This window comes from Canis aureus, chromosome 28 (genome assembly GCF_053574225.1).
Source record: "Canis aureus isolate CA01 chromosome 28, VMU_Caureus_v.1.0, whole genome shotgun sequence".
Classification (NCBI taxonomy): domain Eukaryota; kingdom Metazoa; phylum Chordata; class Mammalia; order Carnivora; family Canidae; genus Canis; species Canis aureus.
Window position 1 is genome coordinate 8,563,963 of NC_135638.1, and position 23,754 is coordinate 8,587,716.

The window sequence follows — 23,754 nt, forward strand, 5'->3', positions numbered from 1 at the left end:
GCCTTTCAGTTTTGCTGATTGTTTCCTTTGCTGTGTACAAGCTTTTTATCTTGATGAAGACTCAAAAGTTTATTATTACTTTTATTTCCCTTGCCTCTGGAGACATGTCTACTAAGAAGTTGCTACAGCCAATGTGAAAGAGGTTTCTGCTTCTGTTCTCCTTTAATGGTTTCCTGTCTCACATTTAGGTATTTCATCCATTTTTAATTTATTTTTATGTATGGTGTAAAAATGTGGTCCAGTTAAAACTTGCTTGATTTTAATTTGCGGGGGCGGGAGGAGCAGAGGGAAAGATGATAAAGAGGATCTTTAGTAGGCTCCATGACTAGTGCAAACCCCGATGTAGGGTTCTAGATCATGACACTGACTGATATCATGACCTAAGCCAAAACCAATGCTGGACAGTTAACTGAGCCACTCAGGTGCCCCACAACTTTCTCGATTTTAAACAAACATCCTTATAGTATACTCCTGTAAGTTTCTTATTTTAAATGCTTTTGCTATCATGACATTATAAAGAAATTCTACCACATATTCTTAAAATACTTCAGCTAATTCTTTTATAATTAAGTTTGTGATCCCAAATTGATTTTTACGGATGTTGTGAAGTAGACAGTAGTTTTATCTATTCTATTCATACAAATAACCAATTGCCTTAGCTTATGTTAATGAATCATCCCACCATTTTCCCCACGGTTTTTCAAGATACTGTTTTGCATCAAGAGTGCTTACATATGTGGATTTAATTTTGGGACTCTGGCGGCCCATATGTTCATCTGAGCCACTATTAGCCACTATAAAAGCACCCTATCAATTATATAGACTAATTTTAAGTCTTGATATCTGGTAGGACAAGAACCCCTTTCCCAAGTGTCTTCTTCAGGAATATTTATCTATTTTTAGCCTTTTGCTCTTAGGTATAATTTTTAGAACCAACTTGTCAAGTTCCAAAAGAAAAATGGATTTTTTTCACTGTAATTGCACAAAACTTATAGGCCATTTTGGGAGACTTGTCATCTTAAAACATTAAATGTTTCAAACATAGGGTAAATATATTTAAGTCTTCTTTACTATCTCTTAATAAATACAAATGTTCTCCAAAAAAATCATAATTTTTATTATATGTTTTCTCAATACTCAATATTTTGTGTAGCTATTGAATACAATATTTTTATTAATGATTTATTAATGATATTTTCTAACTATATTTCTGTGAATTCTCTCTTATATTCTCATTCAAAATGCATTTATAACATAGAAAATAATTTATTATATTTTAGTCAGTTCTAGTTGTTTTCATTTAGAAGAAGGAGTTGACCAACTTTCTGCAATGACTAGAAAGCAGATGTTGTCAGTTTTACAGGCCATATAGTCTCTGTTACCACTATTCAACTCTGTCATTGTGGAATAAAAGCAGTCACAAACAGTATATAACAAATGGCTGTGGTGTATACTAATAAAACATATCCACAACAAAAATCTGTAGTCAGATTTTGCCCAAGGGCTTGAGTTTGTCAATCTGAGATCTAGAGCTTCATTTATATTACCGAGTCATCATATACTTTATTATTATTTTTTAACCTTAAAATGTGTGAGTTAATCATGCCATAAGATTAAGTAAAAATGATTAGTATTTAACATAACAGAATTATTTTACTTGATACACGGTGTAAAAGAGTATTACTAAAATATAATATTCATATAGTTTACATTTTAGAAATTACAGTATCCAGATTTTAAAAATTGATATATTTCCTACTGTAGTAGCCCCTCTAGTCCTCAAAATGTTTTATATCTAATTTTCTTTGGTTTTGGAAATCATATTTTCAGGCTTATTATATTTATATGCTAACTATAAGTAAACTATGTCATGTAAACATCTATTAAACTCTCTTAGGAATAAGGTATAAAGATTGGGAAATTTGCTTGCTTAGGTAAAATGTAATTAGTCTGCTATAAAGGCCTTTTGGTTTATCATTCTGCTAATCTTAGAAGAAATTGACAAATTCATTCTTGTTAGATAAAATATTACTGCATTACTGCATGTGAATATAAATCCTCAAATCCTCAAATTCCTTTGAGAAAACAAATACACAAGTTTATCTGATAACAATTGTGCATGTGTGCATGTGTTTTTATATGTTGGTTGAGTAAAGTTTTAGTTACTTTTTAAAAGAATTATCACCATCCAGAATGTATTCCAGTGAAGGTTTACTAAAACCTTTAATTAACATTTTCTGATTTTCAATAATATATCTAGTTAGGTGTATACTTTGTCCAGTTTGATTTATGCAGATAGATTTCTGAAGATGGGTAAAAGCAATTTCTTAAACAATTGTTTGGGGAAAAATAAAAGCCAGTTAATTAAGCCAGTTAAAAATAAATAAGAATTGACTTCCAGTACTATTACATACATAGACGCACACACACACACACACACACAATTTCCATACAAATGAAAGCTTATAAAAGAGAAGTAAATTATGACATCATAATTGACAAGGACATTAAGTAAATATGAACATTATTTTTAATTAAAGTAAAACAGAGTTGAGACCAGTATATACTATCATAGTTGTGATCATTCTTTTCAGGTGATATTAAAGTAATAAACATATATAAAAGGAATTCAACTTAAACCACAAAAAGTTCAAACCTCATTGTCAAGGTAGGGCCTGGTGCTCTGACTTTTTGCTCCCACAATGACCTATGCTTATTTACTCACCTAATAATAAAATCAAACTGAAACTATCAGTTGCATTTCTAGCCATCTCCACCACATCATCATCTCCAAGGCCACAACAATTTCTTATTTGTCTCAGTACCAAACACATAGTAGATGTTAAAAATATCTTTTGAACTGAGCTGATCATAAGAAAAATTCCAAAAATATAATCTTTTATCAGACTAGATAAAGCCTTCATAAAGTATTTAAAAATTTCGGATGCTAAAGTGGCAAATTTCATGATTTTCTATCTCAACTGGCAGAACCAAGATGAAAGTTTATATTCCTGCCTTTGACCAGGGCATATGTTAATGAGATTCTTAAAAGCAGAGAAAGGAAATAAAATGATTAAACTATAGTTGAAATGTAATACTATGAAAGGGGAGGAGCCTCATCTGAGACTCAGTTGGAATGTTTTTGCTGTTCTAATTCCATTTCTTTTGTCTAATAATAATCTAAAAAATTCATAATGTCCAGGGATCCTCTATACTGTGCTCAATAAAAAATTTGTTAAGGAACAAAACATAGTTCTTGAATTATGCTTAAACATACTTGGATTTTTTGCCATTGACAAGATGAAGAGAAGTACAAATTTAAGGTTTTGTTTATGATACTCTAAGTGGTATCCTCACACCTTTAACTGTCACTAATCTATGAGAAATATACCAGTCACTAAAAGAACACTTTTCATGGCCAATCCTAGTCCCATAGGGGGAAAAAATGGTGCTTGGTCTTCAGAGTATTGCTATGCTCAGACACATCTCAAATAATTGGTGGTTTAATTTCAAATGCCTCCAAATAAAGAAATAGTATATAGTAAGAAAGCACTATTACAAAGAGCTTGAGATGCATTGAAATGTTAAAGCACATTGAATAAAACACTGAGGTTGTTTGTTGCTAGAAAAAGTGGGAAGAATCAAATATCTCTCAGGGAAAACCATATACTGAGAAAGGCAATCTGATGGAGGAACTTAGTAACACATAAAGCCAACTTCAAAGAATTTATTACTATGTGTTTTCACAAGCTGTCAAGAATCTCAAAAGAACACTTCAAAGATTTATGGTGTTAGTGGAGAAAATATTTGCTATACAGAACCCAAAAAAATCATTTTTGTTGTTTATGGTTTTTTAATTACTGATCTTTAGACTTGAAAAAGAAGAATGTTGGTCCTCAAAACTGTTAACTCAGAGAAGAAAAAGGGATGGATTTGTTGAAGAGGAAATAAACACTGGAGATGTGAAACGCCTGCAATGGTGAGAAACTTGTATCAACTGGAACAGCAATCTGGGACTGGCTAAATCTGGTCAACTGCACAAGTTTCCATAGCCGACCAATGGGAGAGCCACCCATGATGCCTAGATTCAAAATGCTTAATTATGCAGTTATTCAAGGAAGTATTTTTTTCACCTGGACAATAGTATAGTTTTATTAATTTGAATTTATGGTTTTATAGTCATGGATGATGTTATAAGAAAACAGATATTTTATATACACATTAATCTTGCAGCAGCAGTCTATTTTGTCTTAATTCTGCTCTTAAGACATAAAATGTTTTCTGATTCTAGGCACCATACTCTAGACTTCATAAATATTAGCTCACTGAATACCCATAACAACACTGTGATGTGACTTTGTTACTACATTCATTTTTTTAATGATGAGAATTAGACTTAGGAGGCTAAGTAACTTTTCCAAGGTCACACAGCTGATAAGTAGCAGAACGAATATTGGAACTCAGGCAGTCTGGATCAATCATTTGTCTGTGCTATCTTTGCTCAGGGCTAGGTGCAGAATAGGTGAGGAAAGATAGCTAGTGGATGTTGAAAAATGATAACTACAGATAATTCACTTTCACATTAATTAGTTAAAAAATTGGCTGCACTTAACAGATTTTTCAAAAATTTAAGAGTTTGCAATTTTTGTGTTAAATGAGAGGAACAAATTTTTCTAAATGGCATTCCTTTCCTTTAAAAACTTGTAATCATTTATTCCTTCTTTACAGCATAGTGCTACTTTCATGCACAGATGTACTCTGACAGGTAAATAAAAATAAAACAGTAAATTAAAAAATGAGTAAATTTTTTACATGTACAAAGCTTATTGCCAGTACCTTCTACATCTTATATCCTATGGTCTTTTCCTAATTTTCCATGCCTCATTCCTTTCCTCTCACCATCTTCACTGACCTCAAATTGTCCCTTGACTACTTGGGTCACAATTGTGCCTCAATCACATTCTTGGAGACTTTATATTTAGAGCAATTTTAGGTTTACAATAAAAATGAGAGGAAGGTACAGAGATTTCCCATACATACCCTGCCCCACACATGTACATTCTCCCTCTTCATCAACATCACTCACCAGAATGGTATAAATTTTTTAGCAAGAATGAACCTAGAGATGCCTGGGTGGCTCAGTGGTTTAGCATCTGCCTTTGGCCCAGGATGTGATCCTGGAGTCCTGGGATCGAGTCCCACTTCAGGCTCATGCATGGAGCCTGCTTCTCCCTCTGCCTGTATCTCTGCCTCTGTGTGTGTGTCTCTAAAGAATAAATAAATAAAATCTTAAAAAAAAAAAAAGAATGAAGCTAAATTGACACATAATTTTTGCCCAAACTCCCTAACTTACATTATGGTTCATTCCTGGTGTGGTACATTTTAAAGATTTGGACATGAATGTATCATAGTATCTTTTATTGTTATGAAAACATACAGACTATTTTTACTGCCCTAAACATCCTCTGTGATTTGTCCATTCATCTTTCCCTCTCTATTACTCCCGGCAACCACTAATTTTTAAAAATGTCCAATGTTGGGATGCCAGGATGGTTCAGTGGTTAAGCATCTGCCTTCAACTCAGGGCATGATCCTGGAGTCCTGGGATCAAGACCCACATTGGGCTTCCTGCGTGGAGCCTGCTTCTCCCTCTGCCTGTGTCTCTGTCTCTCTCTCTGGGTCTCTCATGAATAAATAAAATCTTAAAAAAAAATGGCCATGGCTGTGTCTTTTCCAGAATGTCCTATAGTTGGAATTATACAGAACACAACATTCTCAGATTGGCTTCTTTCACTTAGTAATATGCATTTAAGGTTCTTTTATATCTGTTCATAATGTGACAGCTCATTCCTTTTTAGCACTGAATAATGTTCCATTGTCTGGATATGCAACAACTTATTTTTCCATTCACCTACTAAGAAACATCTTATTCTTTTCAAGTTTTGGCAATTATGAAAAAAGCTATTATTAACATCTCTGTGCAGGATTTTGTGTAGAATGTTTTCAATTCCTTTGGGTAAATACCACAAAGTGTAATTTTTGAATCATATGGTAAGGGTATATTTAGTTTTCTTAGAGACCACCAAACGTTCTTCCAAGAGGCTGTACCATTTCACATTTCCACCAGCAAGAAATGAGAGTTTCCTGTTGCTCTGTGTCCCCACCACCTTTTGGTGTTGTCAGTGTTATAGATTTTGCTATTCTAATAGGTGGTATTTCATTGTTGTTTTAATTTGCATTTCCCTGATAAAATATGATGCAGAGTACCCTTTTCATATGTTTATTTGCCACCTGTATATCTTCTTCGGTGAGATGTCTGTTAAGGTTATTGATCCAGTTCTGTTTTGGTCCAGGTTGGTTTCTTACTGTTAAGATTTAAGAGTTCTTTAAATGTAGGTAACAGACCTTCATCAGATGCATCTTTTGATAATACTTCCTCCCAGTCTGTCGTTTGTCTTCCCATTCTCTTGATACTATCTTTTTGCAGAGCAGAAGTTTTTAATTTTAGTAAAGTACAGCCTATTGATTATTCTTTTCACAGTTTGTGTCTTTGGTATTGTATCTAAAAAGTCATCACATACCCAAAGTCATCTAGCTGTTATAGCACTATTTGTTGAAAAGACTGTATTTACTCCATTATATTGCTTTGCTCCCTTGTCAAAGATCAATTGGCTGCATTTATGAGGTTCTATTCCTGACTTTTCTATTCTGTTCCATTTATCTATTTATTTGTTCTTTCACCAGTAGGACACTGTCTTAATTATTGTAGCTTTATAGTAAGTCTTGAAGTCGAGTAATATCAATCCTCCACCTTTCTTCTCTTTCAATATTGTGTTGGCAATTCTGGGATCTTCTGTCTCTTCATATAAACTGTAGGGTCAATTTGCTGATATCTATGAAATAACTTGCTAGGAATTTGTTTGGGATTGCACTGAGTCTACAGATCAAGTTGAGAAGAACTGACATCTTGGCAATATTGAAACTTCCTATCCTAAACATGGAATATCTCTCCATTTATTTAGCTGTTTTATTCATCAGAATGTTGTAGTTTTCCTCATATATATATATATATATATATATATATATATATATATATATAATGGTAGATTCATACCTAAGTATTTCATTTTTAGGAATGCTAACACAAATGGTTTTGTGTTTTTCATTTCAAATTCCACTTGTTCACTGTTGGCATATAGAAAAGCAATTGACTTTTTACATTAACCTTATACTCTGCAACTTTGCAATATTATTAGTTCCTAGAGTTTTTGGTTGATGCTTTCAGATTTTCTACATAGATAGCCATGTGCTCTATAAAAGAGTTTTATTTCCTCCATCCCAGTCTGTATATCTTTTATTTTATTTTCTTGATGTATTGAATAAGCAAAGAATACCACTATAATGTTTAAAAGGAACTGTGAGGGATGCCTGGGTGGCTCAGCAGTTGAGCATCTGCCTTTGGCTCAGAGCATGATCCCGGCATCCGGGATGGGGCTCCCTGCATGGAGCCTGCTTCTCCCTCTGCCAGTGTCTCTGCCTCTCTCTCTGTGTCTCTTACGAATAAGTAAATAAATCTTAAAAAAAAAAAAAAGGAATTGCGAGAGGGAACATATTTGCCCTATACCTGATCTTAGTGGAAAATGTTTATGTTTTTCATTATTAAGTTTATTGCTAATTGTAGATTCTTCTGTAGACAGTTTCTAGCAAGTTTAGAAAGTCTACTTCTCTTCCTAGTTTACTGAGAGTTTTTATCATAAATGGGTTTTGAATTTTGCTTTTCATGCATCCATTGATATGATCATGTAATTTTGTTTTTCATCTGTTGATGTGATCAATATATTAATTGATTTTCAAATGTTGAATCAGCCTTGCACACCTGGGATAAATCCTACTTGGTCATGATATATAATTATTTTTGTACTTTTTTGGACTTGAATAATGTAAGTACTTTATAATAACAGTCCTAATTATTCCCTCTTATCCCTTTTATTATCACTGTAATTTGCTTATACATAAACATAGCTAAGCATTTATACTTATAGTTATAAATATATATTTATACAAAAATATATATAATAGATAAATTTAATAACAAATAATAATATAATATACACAATATATAATAGTAATAAATAAAAACATAAATATATATTTATAAGCATACATAATCAAATACAGTGTTGGTATTGTCATTTTGAACAAATTGTTATCTGTAAGATCAAGTAAGAAGGAGAAAATTAAGAAGTTTTTATCTTACTTATTCCTTCTCTGCTCCTCTTCCTTTCTTCTGTGTAGATCTTAATTTCTGACCTACATCGTTACCTTTCTCTCTAAAGATTTCTTTTACCAGTCATTGCAAGGCACCTCTACCAGCAACAAATTGAGAAAATTTTTATTTTTCCATCTCTTTTGAAACCTTTCAAAAGGAAACAGGGTACACAGAATTCTAGGTTGGTGGTATTTTTTATTATACCTCTCAACACTTTAACTATTTCACTCCACTCTTTTCTTGCTTGTGTGATCTCTGAGAAATCAGATTAAATTCTTTGTTCCTCGATATGTAAGATGATTTTTCTTTCCCTCTGACTTCTTTCAGAATTTCTTTTTCTTTAAATTTCTGTGATTTGAAAATGATGCCAGAATGTAGGGGTTTGTTGTTGTTTTGTTTTGGCATTTATCCTGCTTAGTGTTCTCTGAGATTCTAATCGGAGGTTTATTGCCTGACATTACTTTGGAGAAACTCTTATTAGTCATGTCATTATTGCTTCAAGTATTTTTTCTGTTCTTTTCTCTTTCTTAATCTTCTGGTAATCCCATGACGCACATGTAAGACCTTTTGTAGTTGTTCCAAGGTCCCTGAATATTCTGTTCCTTTGTTTTCAGCCTTCATTCTCTTGGTTTTTCACTTTTGAAGATTTCTTATGAGATATCTCAAGCTCAGAGATTCTTTCCTCAGCCCATCAAGCGTGCTAATAAGCCCATCAAAAGCATTCTTGATTTCTATTACACTGTTTTTGACCTCTAACATTTTTCTTTGTTTCTTTCTTAGGATTCCATCTCTCACGTTGTCCAGTCGGTCTTACTTACTGTCTGCTTTACCCATTAGAGCACTTAGCATATCAGTAATAGTTGACAATGTGTAGTCTTGTTGTTTTTTTGTTTGTTATCCTGCTTTGTGTTCATTATGCTCCTGGATTTCACAATATTGTATGGAGTTCCCACTAAGCCTGGGTTACCCTGGAGATTTTAACTCTCAGAGTTGTCTATTCTAAGCTTCCAACAATTTGTTAGGGTTCAGCTTTTCCTAGTGCCACACTGGTTCCCTAGATGGTTTCTACTCCTGAGTTTGTGCACTGGTAAGCATGTGCCATGTATTTGCTGATCTGTCTTTCTAATCTTGCAGGTTGTTGTTTGCCCTTTGCCCTTCCGTCCTTTATGGATGCAAGTAGAGTTGTTGATATTACAGTCTATTTAGCTTTTTTACTTGTTGATACAACAGAATGCTGATTTCCAAGCTCCTTATATACACAATTGCTCCCATTTATTTTTACTATTCTCCTTATCTTCTAATTCCCACATCTTGCAATCATGACTATTCAATTCACATTTAATATTTTTTTGTTCTTTTTGTCTGTCTTTTTCTGATTTTAGTTCCCCAATAGTAGTTCTAGATCTTCATTCCCTGAATTTGGCCCTTATGTGCTCAATTCTGTTCATTAATTCTCTCTGTAGCTCTAGTCTGCCAATCTACTTCTGTATCTCTATTGCAATAATAATCAACAGTTACTTCAATATTTCCCTGTTTATTAGTCAGAGGAGAGATAAAATGTGCCACTTTGGTAATATGAAAACAGTGAAATGAAAGAACTGTTGCCAGGTGGACCGGGGAGACCCCAAGCCTTGAGGCCTCAGGCCAGTCCATTTCAAAGACGTCACCAAAATCCTCACAAGAAAGAATTCAAGGACAAATATGGTAGAGAGACACAAGTGGAAGTATACTCTTGAGATGTGATAACTGATGAGCTCAAGAGAAAGAGCGAGCTCTGTTCCTGGGTTTGGGTTTTTATCTTTTATTAACAGTTCTTAACAAGAGAGTAGAATATTCATTACTTGGAGTGGGAATTTCTTAGAAGCAGGGTGTGATGCCTTTTCTTTCTTATTTGGTCAGGGGTTTCTGGCCTACTTTGTCAACCATCTTGGGCCTTGTGGCTCACTGTGGCTTTGTTTTGGAGTGCTGCCAGGATAGGTAGCTAACCATGACTTCTTTGTTGGCCTCCAGGCATCCTGTTAGAGCCTAATTGCCTCTAACAGAACTACTTCTCAGGTGGGATATTGGGATACTGGGAAATCAGGTGGGATATTGTCATATTCTGGGATTAGGACAGTAAGGGTAGAGCCACCTCTCCTAGGCCTATAAAGAGAGAGACGTGAGAACTTGAAGTCTGCATTGTGAGGATTGTTTGATCAGTCCTGTGACCCTCAGGTGAGAGATTCAGTCAGTGACACTGCACATCAGGACCCAGGGAATAAATACACACATCCACACTCTCCTGCCTCTTTCTGTTCTCCCACTGGTCCTTTTCCTGACTAAATCCAATCAGCCAATCAGGGGGAAAAAGAGCTCTTGGATTTAATCCCTACAGGTTAGCATCAGGGCAGAGAGCAAGGTGGAAAACAATAGAGACTAGCTCTGATGACTAAAAGAAGGGAAAGGGAAGATATCTAAACTTTATTGCCTTAGCTTTTTAACTTATTGTTTAAACTGCTTTTGAATATTTGACTTAGCCCTACCTTGCTACTTTCTCTCTCTCCTTCTCTAGATCTGCCTTTCATTCATTTACCATTGAATTTCCCAAACTTTGCAATAATGGATGCTTGCTCATTTTCATTTCTATATTACTGCTTAAAACAGGATCCAACTTTTTGTTACAGTTATTAAACACTTGAATAGAGACTATCTCTTGTTATTTAATTTGTATGTGTACATATATTGAGCCCCCAACTAGACTGTAGGCTCTTCAGAGGCAAGAAAAAAAATTCCTCTAAGTTTTAGGTCCCCCAAGTTTAACAAAGCTTTATAAATACTGTATATTAGATTTTAAACTTGAGAGTAAGAATGTCACATTCATTTTTGCTTCCCCAGTACTCAGCAGTCAATATATAGCACAAAGTTTATGCTTATTTAAGGTTTGTTGAATCAACTACATTAAAATAACCAGGAAAATAATAAATTATGTACTCCTATTTACTTATTCTCTAAGTAAAGTAATAAATTGTTTCTCTGATTATAAAGTTTACAGAGTCTAGATATGAAATGGTTTCTTCATGTAAATATAATCATTGAAATAACATAATTGATTTTGAATTATGTTAAAATTCCTACTTTAATAACAAAATATTGAAAGTCAATTATCATCATTTGATGTTAGTCAACCAATTTCATTGAATAGAATATAAAGAAAAAATATATTTTGTGTCACATTTATGTAAACATATAAAAGAAAAATACTTTTCTTTTTTAAATATAAAATCCAGCATATCTTAAACTACAATTGAACCGTATTTATCATAATAATGCATATAACTCTGGTAATAATAGCAAGGAAAAAATAGAAATGAATGGCAGAAGGGATACCAGGGACTTAATCTAATTTAAATGTCTTTATGTATTTGTTGTTCTATCAAAAACATTGCTATTGTTATCAATTTATGTGGGAATACATAATCTGCTCATTAGATTGCAATCAAAATGGGTTCTACAATGATGCTTTTCAAACATACTTACCTTCACAGCACTTGAAAAATATTTTCTGCAAGGAAGCCTTCCTAAGAAGTATAATATTAAAAAGATAAACACAGAAGAGTTCTCTTCTTGACATAAGGTATGGGTGCCACTGTGGGGAGCAATGAAATGTTCTACCCCAAACTTTGATTGCCCTTAGTAGTTCTAAAATGACTAAGGAGTAAAATTAGAAAAATAGCGTGATGAACATCTGTCTTTTGAGTTGTACCACAGAATTTGAAAAAAAAAAAAAAAACAGTAATTGGTGCCTAGACAGAAGTGGTCAATCCAGTTTCTAAGAAAGAATGTAATATAGCAAAAACACCAACCATACTCAATACTCAAAATATTAGTAAGAAAATACCACAAAAACCAGAGAACTGAAATTACACCAAATAGCTCACAGGTCCTGTTTTTATAGATAATTTTGCTGATCTGTAGAATGATTAAATTATCTTGCATAATTACTGAACTAATGCTTGAGACTTTGTGTCAGAAATGTATTCACATACTCAATAGCAATTCCTCAATCCTGCCTTACTTGCTCACAGAAGCCTGATTTTGTTCAGGAAACAGGCTACAAAGTGCCCAGAGATCATGACTAAGCCCTTGGAGCTGAATCTTGATTGCTCTAAGCTTATAAATGGTGATCGCATTCAACTTTGTCAATTTTCAGTTGAAAAGTGAACTTAGTCCATTTGAGATGTTATAACAAAATATCATAGATCGGGTGGCTTATAAGCAGCAGAAATTTATTGCTCACAGCTCTGGAAGCTGGAGTCTAAGATCAAGGTACAAGCATAGTTGGATAAGAACCTTCTGGATTGCAGATTCACTGCTGTATCTTTACATAGAGAAAGAGGCAAGGAATCTTCTCTGGAGCCTCTTTTATACTGGCACCAATCTCCTTCAGAGGGCCCTGCCCTCAAAACCTAATCATTTGCTAAAGTCCCCACCTACTAATACCATCACTTTGAAAATGAGTATTTCAACATACACATTTTGAGGAGATACAAATATTCTGACCACCCATGGGCCTATGACCCAGTCTGGCCAATGAGAAAGAAGTAGAAGTCTGTGGCTTGTGTGGATTTCCTGGAAATGCTTTTTTTTCACTGATAAAAAGATACATGATGAAGAACCATCCCTCACTCCATGCCTGGAAAAGTGACAATTGAGAGACAAATCTGAAGAAGAAAGCCAGTATTCTAGGGATGGCAGAACAGAAAAATAGGCAAGTTCCTGAATCCGGATGACATCATTATGGCCCTAAATTAACCAATCCCTGAGCCATCTATCTCCAGACTTCCCTTATGTGACATAATACTTATTGCTTAAACCATTATCAATAGAGGTTTAGATTATACACATTGAAAAATCTTGACTGATACAGAGGTTTAGACCAAATTCTCTAACCACATTTCATAATATGGATTTCAACTATAAGAAGAAAAATAATTTTTATATTAAGAAAATGACAATATATTCAAAGTTCATATTAATGTAAAAAATTCTGACAGTTATGCTGGATCTAGTTTGCCAAAAATGAAACCCTAAACTTCCCAGTATGATCAATTCCCATTCCCAGTATGATCAATGACTGAAAGAGATTATAGAAATTATGACTTGGGAAATGAAAAAAGTATAAATTAGTTTATTTTAGAAGTGGTGGGAAAATTACAGAAGAGGCTTGCCAGTGCCTTAACTCATCATTTCTTCATTCTGTGTCTGTTAGAAAATTTTAAACATCAAAATAGTGAAGAATACCAAGGTAATTACAAAAAAAATAAAAATAAAAAGAAGAACTGGAACCTGAAGGCATTACTTCTGGAAACCTTCCTGCAGATGCAATAGGCACCGAAGTAAAGCAAATGAGACAGCTATGAGACAGTAGTCCAAGAGTCCTCTGGACTTCTAAAAAACCTGTTTTACATGAATAATTACTTTTATATAATAGTGTAGATTGTAAAAGTGATCCTTACAAATAAGAGATCTATTTACTCACTCAAAATATATACCTGAGAAATAACAGCATCTGGGATGCCTCCTGCTTCACTCTGATGAGAATCTTTTTTTTTTTTTTTAATTTAAAGCATAATCTTGAACACATGAGATGAAACAAGGGTGTTTGCACGGTGGTGGTGTTGAATTGTGTCAGGGGCATTTACTGTTAACTGTTCTGGGTGGGAATAAGAACAAGTTACAGACACCTGAAAGCAAAAAAGTTGATTTTCTAATACGCTATCTTCAAGAAGTTTGGTATGATGATCTGCAATTGCACAGCTGCTTGAGGAACTTGGGATGGACGAACTATGTCAATGATCTCAGCACGCAGAAGTGAACCGCCCCTTGAGATAGAATAAATGAGTCCAGAAAAGCATTAATTAAAAATGTAATGGGTGAAGCATCTGTGTGACTCAGTTGGTTAAGTGTCTGCCTTAGACTCAGGTCATGATCCCACGATTTGGGGATCAAGGCCCACTTTGGGTTTCCTGCTCAGTGAGGAGTGTGCTTCTCCCTCTCCCTCTGGCCCTCTCCCCTGCTCGTGATCTCTCTCTCTCAAAGGAACAAAATTTTAAAATCTTTAAAAAAATGTAATGGGTAAAAAATGTTTTGTGTGATTTTTTGTGTCAATGTGGGCTCATCAATTGTAATAAGTGTATCACTCTTGTGAAGGATGTTGACAATGAAGGAGGCTACTCATGTGTGGGGTAAGGGGTATCATCCTCTCCATTTTGCTGTGATCCTAAAACTGCTCTTACCAAAATTAAAACTTTTTTTAAATTATAATTTTTTAAAAACAAATATAATGATAGAAGCAAGAGTTTCTGGATTCAAACATAATTTTTCAAATTTAGCAAAATTAGGAGGAACTGAATAAAGGGACTATTCTAAAAACTGAATTTGTAATATGGAGACTAAAGACCTTTACATAAAAAAAGAGCGAAATTGCTAATAGAAATCATTTGTGAAAAAAATTAAATAGTTAAGAGGTATCTGAGGGATATTGAACATAAGTTCTAAGATTTCTCAAGGAGGAAAAGTGGAAGCTACAATTAAAAATAAAAATATGATTATTAGGACAGGTTATAGAAAGTTGTATTTAATAGTATAGGCTTTAAAGCAAAACTGTCCAGGTTTCGGTCCAAACCCCACCATTTTTGAGCTGTACATTTGCAAACAGTTTACTTAATTTCTTATTACTTTGGCTTCTTTTGTTATAAAATAGTATAAAAACAATAATGCCTACTTTGAAGTTGCTTTTTATTATATGACCAAAATATTTAATTATTTAATCTTCATCAAGAGTTTTAAATAAAAACCGGGCATATGGTAAGAACTCAATAGTATTAGGACCCTTATCATAAAGGTTATTAATGATAAAAAAGTAAACATTATCAAAATGCGTATATAAATAGTAAATCTTCCAAAAATACTTTGGAGAAAGGAAAATGTCAAAAATGCTTAATATAAAAGTACATAAAAACCCTTTAAACTATGACTATAGTTTCATTAACATATGATGTCTCTTGGATAATTTAAATAGAATATTTTCAAAATTTGACAAATCAAGCAGGTAAAAATATGTATAATAGCAAGGAATATAATGATGCAATCAATCTTAAAAACAGTGTGTAAAAAATAATTTTTAATACAAAGAGGAAGTCAAAACAAATCACAATTATTTGGAAATTTAGTGGTTGTGTTGAGCCAATAGGACTAGCAATCAAAAAACTATAAAGTTACTTTGCAAACCACATGAAAAATACATTTGAGATCTTCAAAGCTATAAATGTAAAAGTAAAATCAATAAAGGTATGGAATGATGGGCACCCCGGTGGCTCAGTGGTTTAGCACCACCTTTGGCGGTGGGCGTGATCCTGGAGACCCAGGATAGAGTCCCACATTGGGCTCCTGCATGAAGCCTGCTTCTCTCTCTGCCTGTGTCTCTGCCCCATCCGTACCTCTCTCTCTCTCTCTCTGTCTTTCATGAATAAATAAATAAAATCTTTAGGGAAAAAAAAGGTATAGAATGAAATTTTTAAAAAAACAATGTTTATAAAGTCATGGTGACAGAGTGACTCAGAGGCCTTTAAGATAAAAATCAATATATTTGATTACATAAAAATTGATATATCTGTAATGATAAAAAAAAACATAAAGTGAAAGCATGAGCAATATAATAGACTGGAAGATCATATATGCAACATAAATAATAGAAAAAAGCTAAATCACTACTATACTCAAAGATCTTACAAATTAATAAGCAAAAAGACTAAGAAAAACCTGAAGGTAAAATGAGCACAATATGAAATAGGCATTACATAGAAGACATGCAAACATCTACAAAGCAGAAACTATACTATATCTCTACTTCCAAATAAGTGTTATGAAATTAACACCTATTTTAAATCTTGTACAAAGTTGAAATTATGTATCATATAAATTCTTTAAATCCACTATTTAAAAAAGGCAAGAAAAACAATAGTATACTTGAATATATTTCAATGTCTTCAAAATTAATAAAGTAGTCAAATGAGAAACAGTCCTTTTAAAAGAAAGATCAAGAGGAATATAAAACAAATTGAAAGCTTTAATTATATGAAGTATATGCTTTTGAAGTAAGATAGATCTGATTTAATGCTGCTATATAAAGTCTTTTTATGACGTTATTAAAAAATTACTGGTAAACAGACTTAATATGTACCAATAAACATCTCTCCTTTATTGCTTTTATAATACAAGAGCTGTAAGAACATCTCATAGTATAATTTTTACTTTCTAAATTTATTTTCAAATAGTAATAAATGTGCTATGATCTGATGTTTAGAGTTACACAACCCATTCTAATTCTGTAAAAAGTCCACTACATGTAGTAATGGTAAGAAATATCCTTATGGGGCAGCCCTGGTGACTCAGCAGTTTAGCGCTGCCTTCACTCCAGGGCCTGATCCTGGAGATCGGATCAAGTCCCATGTCAGGCTCCCTGCATGGAACCTGCTTCTCCCTCTGCCGGTCTCTCTCTCTCTCTCTCTCTCTCTCTGCCTCTCATGAATAAATGGCTAAAATCTTAAAAGAAAAGAAAGGAAAAGGAAAATAAAATAAAAGAAAAGAAAGGAAAGGAAAGAAAAAAAGAAAAGAAAAGAAAGAAAAGAAAAGAAAAAAGAAAAGAAAGAAAAGAAAAGAAAAGAAAAAAAGAAAAGAAAAAAGAAAAGAAAAGAAAGAAAAGAAGAAAAATATCCTTATGTTTTAACTAAATCACAAACTATCTCTATTAAGTTTTTAAATGATGGAGGGCCATTTAGATGTTAAGTTTCAATTCATTATAGCAAAAATATTTTTTGAGTGACTTTCTAATTTTTAACTTTTAAATATTCCAATATTTATCTTTCATTTTTAAGAAAATAATTGCACATGTTTTAAACATATCAATTTAGATATAACAAATGCAGTATTTAAAAATAGGAACTTTGAATCAATGGGGATTAAATCCTATATCATTTGCAATTTAATTGAATCAAAACATTTCATAGTTCATCCTTGCTATTTTGAAGCCTCTGCTTGATTAGATTACACAGAATTTAAGATTTTCTTATTGAACACCATAAATATTTCTGGAATACTACACTATAGGCATCAGAAAAAATAAGCTCCCTGACTTTAAGGAGTCACTTTTACATTGGGGTTAGGATAGGTATCTGGGGGGACCAATATCTAAATAACAGCAAAAATTTATTCAAAACAATCTGTGAATAAATTAGATAGAGATAGAGGGGATTAGTAGAAGTCTGGACTGGGACTGAAACCTTGAGGAGTGTTGTGATATGGAGAAATACAAGGAAAAGAATGAGGGGAACTGAGTTTCGAACAAAGTATACCCAGAAAGTCAGGCAGTACCCACCATTCTCAGAAATCTGGAAGCAGATAAATTAGATACTTAAAGATAAATCAATTATCCTTATAAAACATGATCTTGTCTTTACTTTTCAAAATATCCCAATGATTCTGCTGGGCTCAGAACTTAAAATCAACTGGAATAAATTCCCATTTGAAATTATTGGTTGAGTTTTACTCTGGGTCTAAGAGATGAAATTGCTATTCAATTGTCTTATAAAAGAGATGTGTTATTTATCATGTGGAAACAACCATTTATCAATATCTCTGAAGTTACCCCAAATTTTCTCCAAATATCTGATAAAATCTGAATTGTATTGGACAGTATGAGTAAGACTCTCATGGCTCGATTGCTCTCAGCTAAGAAAGATACACTGTGCTGATAACACAGATTAGAAATACTTTGCAGTTAGGAGACTGAAAAGTTGGGATTTAATAGTACAGTGATTAATTCACTCAAAATATTTTCACTCTAAATTAAAGATACATACATACTTACAGCAAATTGGTTTTAACAAACTCTGACCCCCACAGCCCTTATCACCTACTTCTCACTCACACTGACTAGCCAACAATTGATATAAGCCAACAAAGAAGATTTTAAGGAATAGATTAATTTCCATAAAACATAAAAATTAATGTAAATATCAACAATTAAATTTATGCAGCAATTATATTACGTATATGTGCTCATTATCTTTGGTTATCCAATATATACAATTACAAAGGGAGGCAGAACCATTGCCTTTTCTTATTTTAACAAGGATGTAAGTGGTATAATTATAGTTCCCCAAATTATTGCAAATAAATATCATTTTGTTTTCTTTATGCATGGGTACTGGTATCATATTATTTAATTATTTGATTTGTACAGGCACAAGCTATGAATTTAATCACTGCATTTCATGCTCTTATATTATTCCTGGGCCACAGTAGTGATCACATGATTATTCTTCCTTCTTCATGTACCAGATACCATGCTAGATACTTCTGTTATTATTCTTTTCAAAACTATACCACATATGAGTTTTTGTATACAATGCTATTGTGAGTATAAGTCAATGTCCATAATTTCCAGTAGTGTCCAAGTATGAATCCCTTAATCCTAAAATACTCTACTCTCCCACCTATTTTTCTAGCCCTATCTCCAAATTATTCCCTTAGATGGATTTATCATTCTAGTTAATTCATTATCAACAATATTTGGTCACGATATCTTTTGAATTCTGACTTAGTTTTCCTAACAGCCCTTTATCGCCATAGAAAACGCCTCCTTTCATATGCTATTTCAATCCATTTTATTTAATTTTTTATAGATTTTATTTATTCATGAGAGACATGGAGAGAGAGGAAGAGACACAGGCAGAAGGAGAAGCAGGCTGTCTGTGGGGAGCCTAATGCAGGATTCGATCCCAGGATGCCAGGATCACAACCTGAGTCAAAGGTAGATGCTCAACCACTGGGTCACTCAAGTGTCCCTATGTCTATCCATTTTAAATTTAACTTTTTCAATCTATCTTTTTTATCTATTGCCTGCCAAAAGCTACTACTCTTTCCTTTAGGCTTGAATAATTAATTGCTGCCTACAAAGTTCATTCGGCAATTGATATATATTGCTAATGTATAATAATCAAAACAAGATTTATTGAGCCTTTATTGGGTTAAGCACTTTCATGAATCATCTTATTTCAGCCTCAAACAGCACCACTTGGAAGATATTGTTAGTAGTATTACTACCATTAAATTTATCTTAGAAATAAAGAAACAGGGGCACCTGGAGGGCTCAGTGGGTTGAGAAATGGACTCTTGGTTTCGTCTCAGGTCAGGATCTCAGGGTTGTGAGATTGAGCCCCTCTTTGGGCCCTGTGCTCAGCATGGAGCCTACTTGAGACTCTATGTCCTTCTCCTTCTGCCCCTCCCCAGTGCTCCTACGTGTGTGTGTGCTTTCTCTCTCTAAAATAAATAGATAAATCTTTAGAAAGAAGGAAGGACGGAAGGACGGAAGGAAAGAAAGAAAAGAAAGAAAGAAAGAAAGAAAGAAAGAAAGAAAGAAAGAAAGAAAGAGAAAGAAAGGGGAAAGAGAGAGAGAGAAAGAGAGAAAGAAAGAGAGAAAGAAAGGAGGGAGCTTTGGAAAAATTAAGGACCATATCCAAAAGGTCAAACAGTCAGTAAATAACAGACCCAGGCTTCAAGCCTAGAACTATCTCACACTATCTACCCTTTTATCCTCACTTTTATTATTTCAAATTGCACTTCGTATTTTCCTTAATCTCTACCTCCTCTCTCTTATAAGTATAGTTTCATATATATATATATATATATATATATATATATATATATATATATATAAAATAATGGTATGGATGTATTACATTCTGGGTGTTCTATACATTCCTTTAGCATATAAGTATCTACAACATAAAAATGTACACTTCAGGGGATCCCTGGGTGGCTCAGCGGTTTGGTGCCTGCCTTTGGCCCAGGGCGCGATCCTGGAGTCCGGGGATCGAGTCCCACGACGGGTTCCCTGCATGGAGCCTGCTTCTCCCTCTGCCTGTGCCTCTGCCTCTCTCTCTCTCTCTCTCTCTCTCTCATAAATAACTAAATAACTAAATAAATCTTTTAAAAAATGTACACTTCTACTTGGTAAGTAGTGCGATGAAATTTTGGAGATTGTGACAAAGCTAGATAGCTACAACAAAACTAAATCCTGGAAAGAAAGCATTGATGGTTACACACAATTACCATGTTAAACAGGATCCAAAAATGGGTTAAGATTATGAATTAGCCAGATACCCCAATCGGAAAACTGACTAAGCTTCTTTATAACCTAATAAATGAATGAAAGTAAGTAAATTCTAATGAATTAACCAGGGAAATGAGAAGGGACATGCTGTGCACCTGATTTGGTGGATAGGGGAGCATAGACACGAAGAGCTGTGAAGTAGGTATTATTATTATTCCCATTTTATAGATGAAGCAATTAAGTTTTAAGTAATTTGTCCAAAATAGACAAGTAAGTGGCCAAAAAAGGAAAATTTATTTTAAAAAGCTGGTTTTTAAAAGCTGTGCTATATTACTGCTACTATGACATAAAGCTGTACTGCCATACACGCCAGCAGTGGCAAAACAAAAAAAATAAAATTCAGTTAAACGAGCTCAGTACAATTAAACATGGCCATCCAAACCACCAAAATGGTTTAAGCTATTACCTTACAACTAAAAGATCTAATACCATATAAAAATGTATGCTAAAGATGAGCATTCATGTATCTGCAAAGATATATTTATTTTTGTTATCTTAATATTAAGTGATACTAGCTTCTGAAACCAGTACGTTTATTTAGAAGTCCAAAAGTCATTTTAGTCCACCTTTAGCCAAAATTTTGATACAGCATTCTCAATCTCTGCAACACAGAACAAAGAAGCAGGATTTCTCCTTGGTGCTATTTCATAGTTCCCGTTGGTCACTGTGCATGCACATTTGTCACTCAATGACCTGAAATTCTGATTTAAAAGCTTACTCTAGGAACACCTGAGTGGCTCAGCAGTTGAGCTTCTGCCTTTGGCTCAGGTAGGGATCCCAAGATCCTGGGATTGAGTCCCACATCTGGCTCCCTGCGGGGAACCTATCTCTCCCTCTGCCTATGTCTCTACCTCTCTCTCTCTCTCTCTCTCTCTCTCTCTCTCTCTCTCTGTGTGTGTGTGTGTGTGTGTCTCAGGAATAAATAAATAAAAATATTTTTAAAATAAAAATTTACTCTAAGAATTACATCTACTTATTCTATTTTAAAATTCCACTCAAGAAATCAACATGTTTGCTTAGAAGACAGGAACACTAGGTGATTGAATAATAGTCTGGGCTTAAAAATCAACAAACTAGGGTTCCATTTCAATCTGAGTATTGACTATGTGACCTGAGACAAATAACTAAAATCTTAGTTTCCTCAATGATAATAAATATATGTCTCATAGAGTTGCTATGAGGATTTCACTTTATGAAAGTCTTAATTTAGCCTTAACTTAGTGTATGTACATAGTAGATACTCATTAAATAACAGTTGCTATTATAATTCAGCATCTTTCCCATCACTGCTTTCATCATCAGACTTACGATTGGAGTATTAATTGTTTCTACTTCCAACTCTCACCTAGCAAAGCTGTCAAGCCAATTCATATATTTTATAAGTTTATATTTAGAAATATAAACAACAAAATATTAGGTTCTATTTTCAACACTATTATTTTTAAGCCTGTACTTTTAAACATTACAACTTCTTTGGGCAACTATTTACCAGTTTTATGAAAAGTTAAGTATTTATTTTATCCATCAACCAATAATTTCATTCCTACGTATTTATCCAAGAGAAATAAAAACATCTGGCACAAAAAACTTTGTACCTGATAATTGTTGCTTTGGAAATAACTCAGATGTCTATAAGTAGAATAATAGATAAATAAGTTGTGGTATATTCATATAACTGAATACTATTAAGCAACCAAATGGATACAGGCAACATCCTGACACTCTTAAGATCTAGACTTGTATTTCAAACTGTCAACACACCTTTCCACTTGGATATATTTTTGCATTTCAAAATAGTGAATCTAAAACACCAAATTAGGGGATCCCTGAGTGGCTCAGTGGTTAAGCGCCTGCCTTTGGCCAGGGCATTATTCTGGAGTCCCAGGATCGAGTCCCATGTCCCATGTGCCATGTTGGTCTCCCTGCGTGGAGCCTGCTTCTCCCTCTGCCTGTGTCTGTGCCTCTCTCTCTCTCTCTCTGTGTCTCTCATGAATAAATAAATAAAATCTCTAAAAAAAAGTTCTTTAAAAAAATTAAAAAATAAAACACCAAATTAGAACTCTACATTTTCTCTCTTAAATCCTCTCTACCTCAGTCTTCTCAATCCCAATAAATGATATTAACATTCACCAATTTCTCTAAAATTCTAGAAATGATCACTAAGTCATGTCTTTCAGTTACTTTTTGTGTCCAATCCATAAGCAAGTTCTGTCAATTTTACATACTAAATATATCCCACATCCATCTATACCTATACTTCTCTACTAAGCAACACTATCCAGACAAATAACAGTTCCACATGCACTATTACCAGAACCTTCTTACTGATTTCCCTGCTTTGCCTCCTTCACCACATTTTGCAAATCCACTATACTCTACCCACAACAGACAAAATGACTTTTTCACGTGTAAAATACACTACAATACTCCCCTGCCTTAAAAAAAAAAAAGTTAGTAAATATTTTTAAAATAACAGTTATTTTCATATTCAAATGAAGAATTAATGGAACCCAAAAGATATGATTTGATTGTTTCTTTAAAATGCTCATAAGTTGTGTTTTTGTTTTTGTTGTTTTTGTTTTTGTTTTTGTTTTAAGTAGTCTTCATGCCCAGCATGGAGCCCAACAGAGGGTTTGAACTCATGATGCTGAGATCAAGACCTGAATGCTCATAACTTTTTTAAAAAGATTTTTTTAAATTTATTTATGAGAGACAGAGACAGAGAGAAGCAGAGAGAGAAGGGAGCAGGAAGCCTGATGCAGGACTTGATCCCAGGAGCCCAGGATCACGACCTGAGCCTAATCCAGATGCTTAATTGACTGAGCCATCCAGGTGCCCCACTCATAATTTTTTATTAAAAAATATAGGAGCAAAGACAGGCTTACTTCCACATAAGTCTTAACTTTTCTGTCTATTATAAATATCAATCATATATTAGTTAGGCTGTTTATTTTTAAGGCAAAATTTATTAAGGCATTCTTCAGGAAAGGGAAAGTTTAATTTTAAAAGCACATCCTGACACAGAGCAAAGTGATTAAATAATCAGGGAAGTCCGCTGGCTCTAGCATGAAAATATTAAATAACTGTGAGCAAAAATCAAATCTCTTGAAAACAACAGTAATCAAAAGACACCAGAGTATGACACAAACTGTCAGATTAATCTTTCTAAAATGTATGAAGTTAACACTCTTTTCAAGTGATTAGTATAGTTCCTTACTGTGCTTTCATCAAAGAAGAACTCTTCCAACTAGCTCTAAAGATAAACTACAGG

At 33.7% G+C, this 23,754-nt stretch overlaps 1 protein-coding gene across 13 annotated transcripts in view; it reads right to left on the reverse strand.

The window, feature by feature from the left end:
- CNBD1 (cyclic nucleotide binding domain containing 1) overlaps window positions 1–23,754 on the reverse strand; it is a 543,788-nt gene that overhangs the window by 219,517 nt on the left and 300,517 nt on the right. The window lies entirely within an intron of this gene.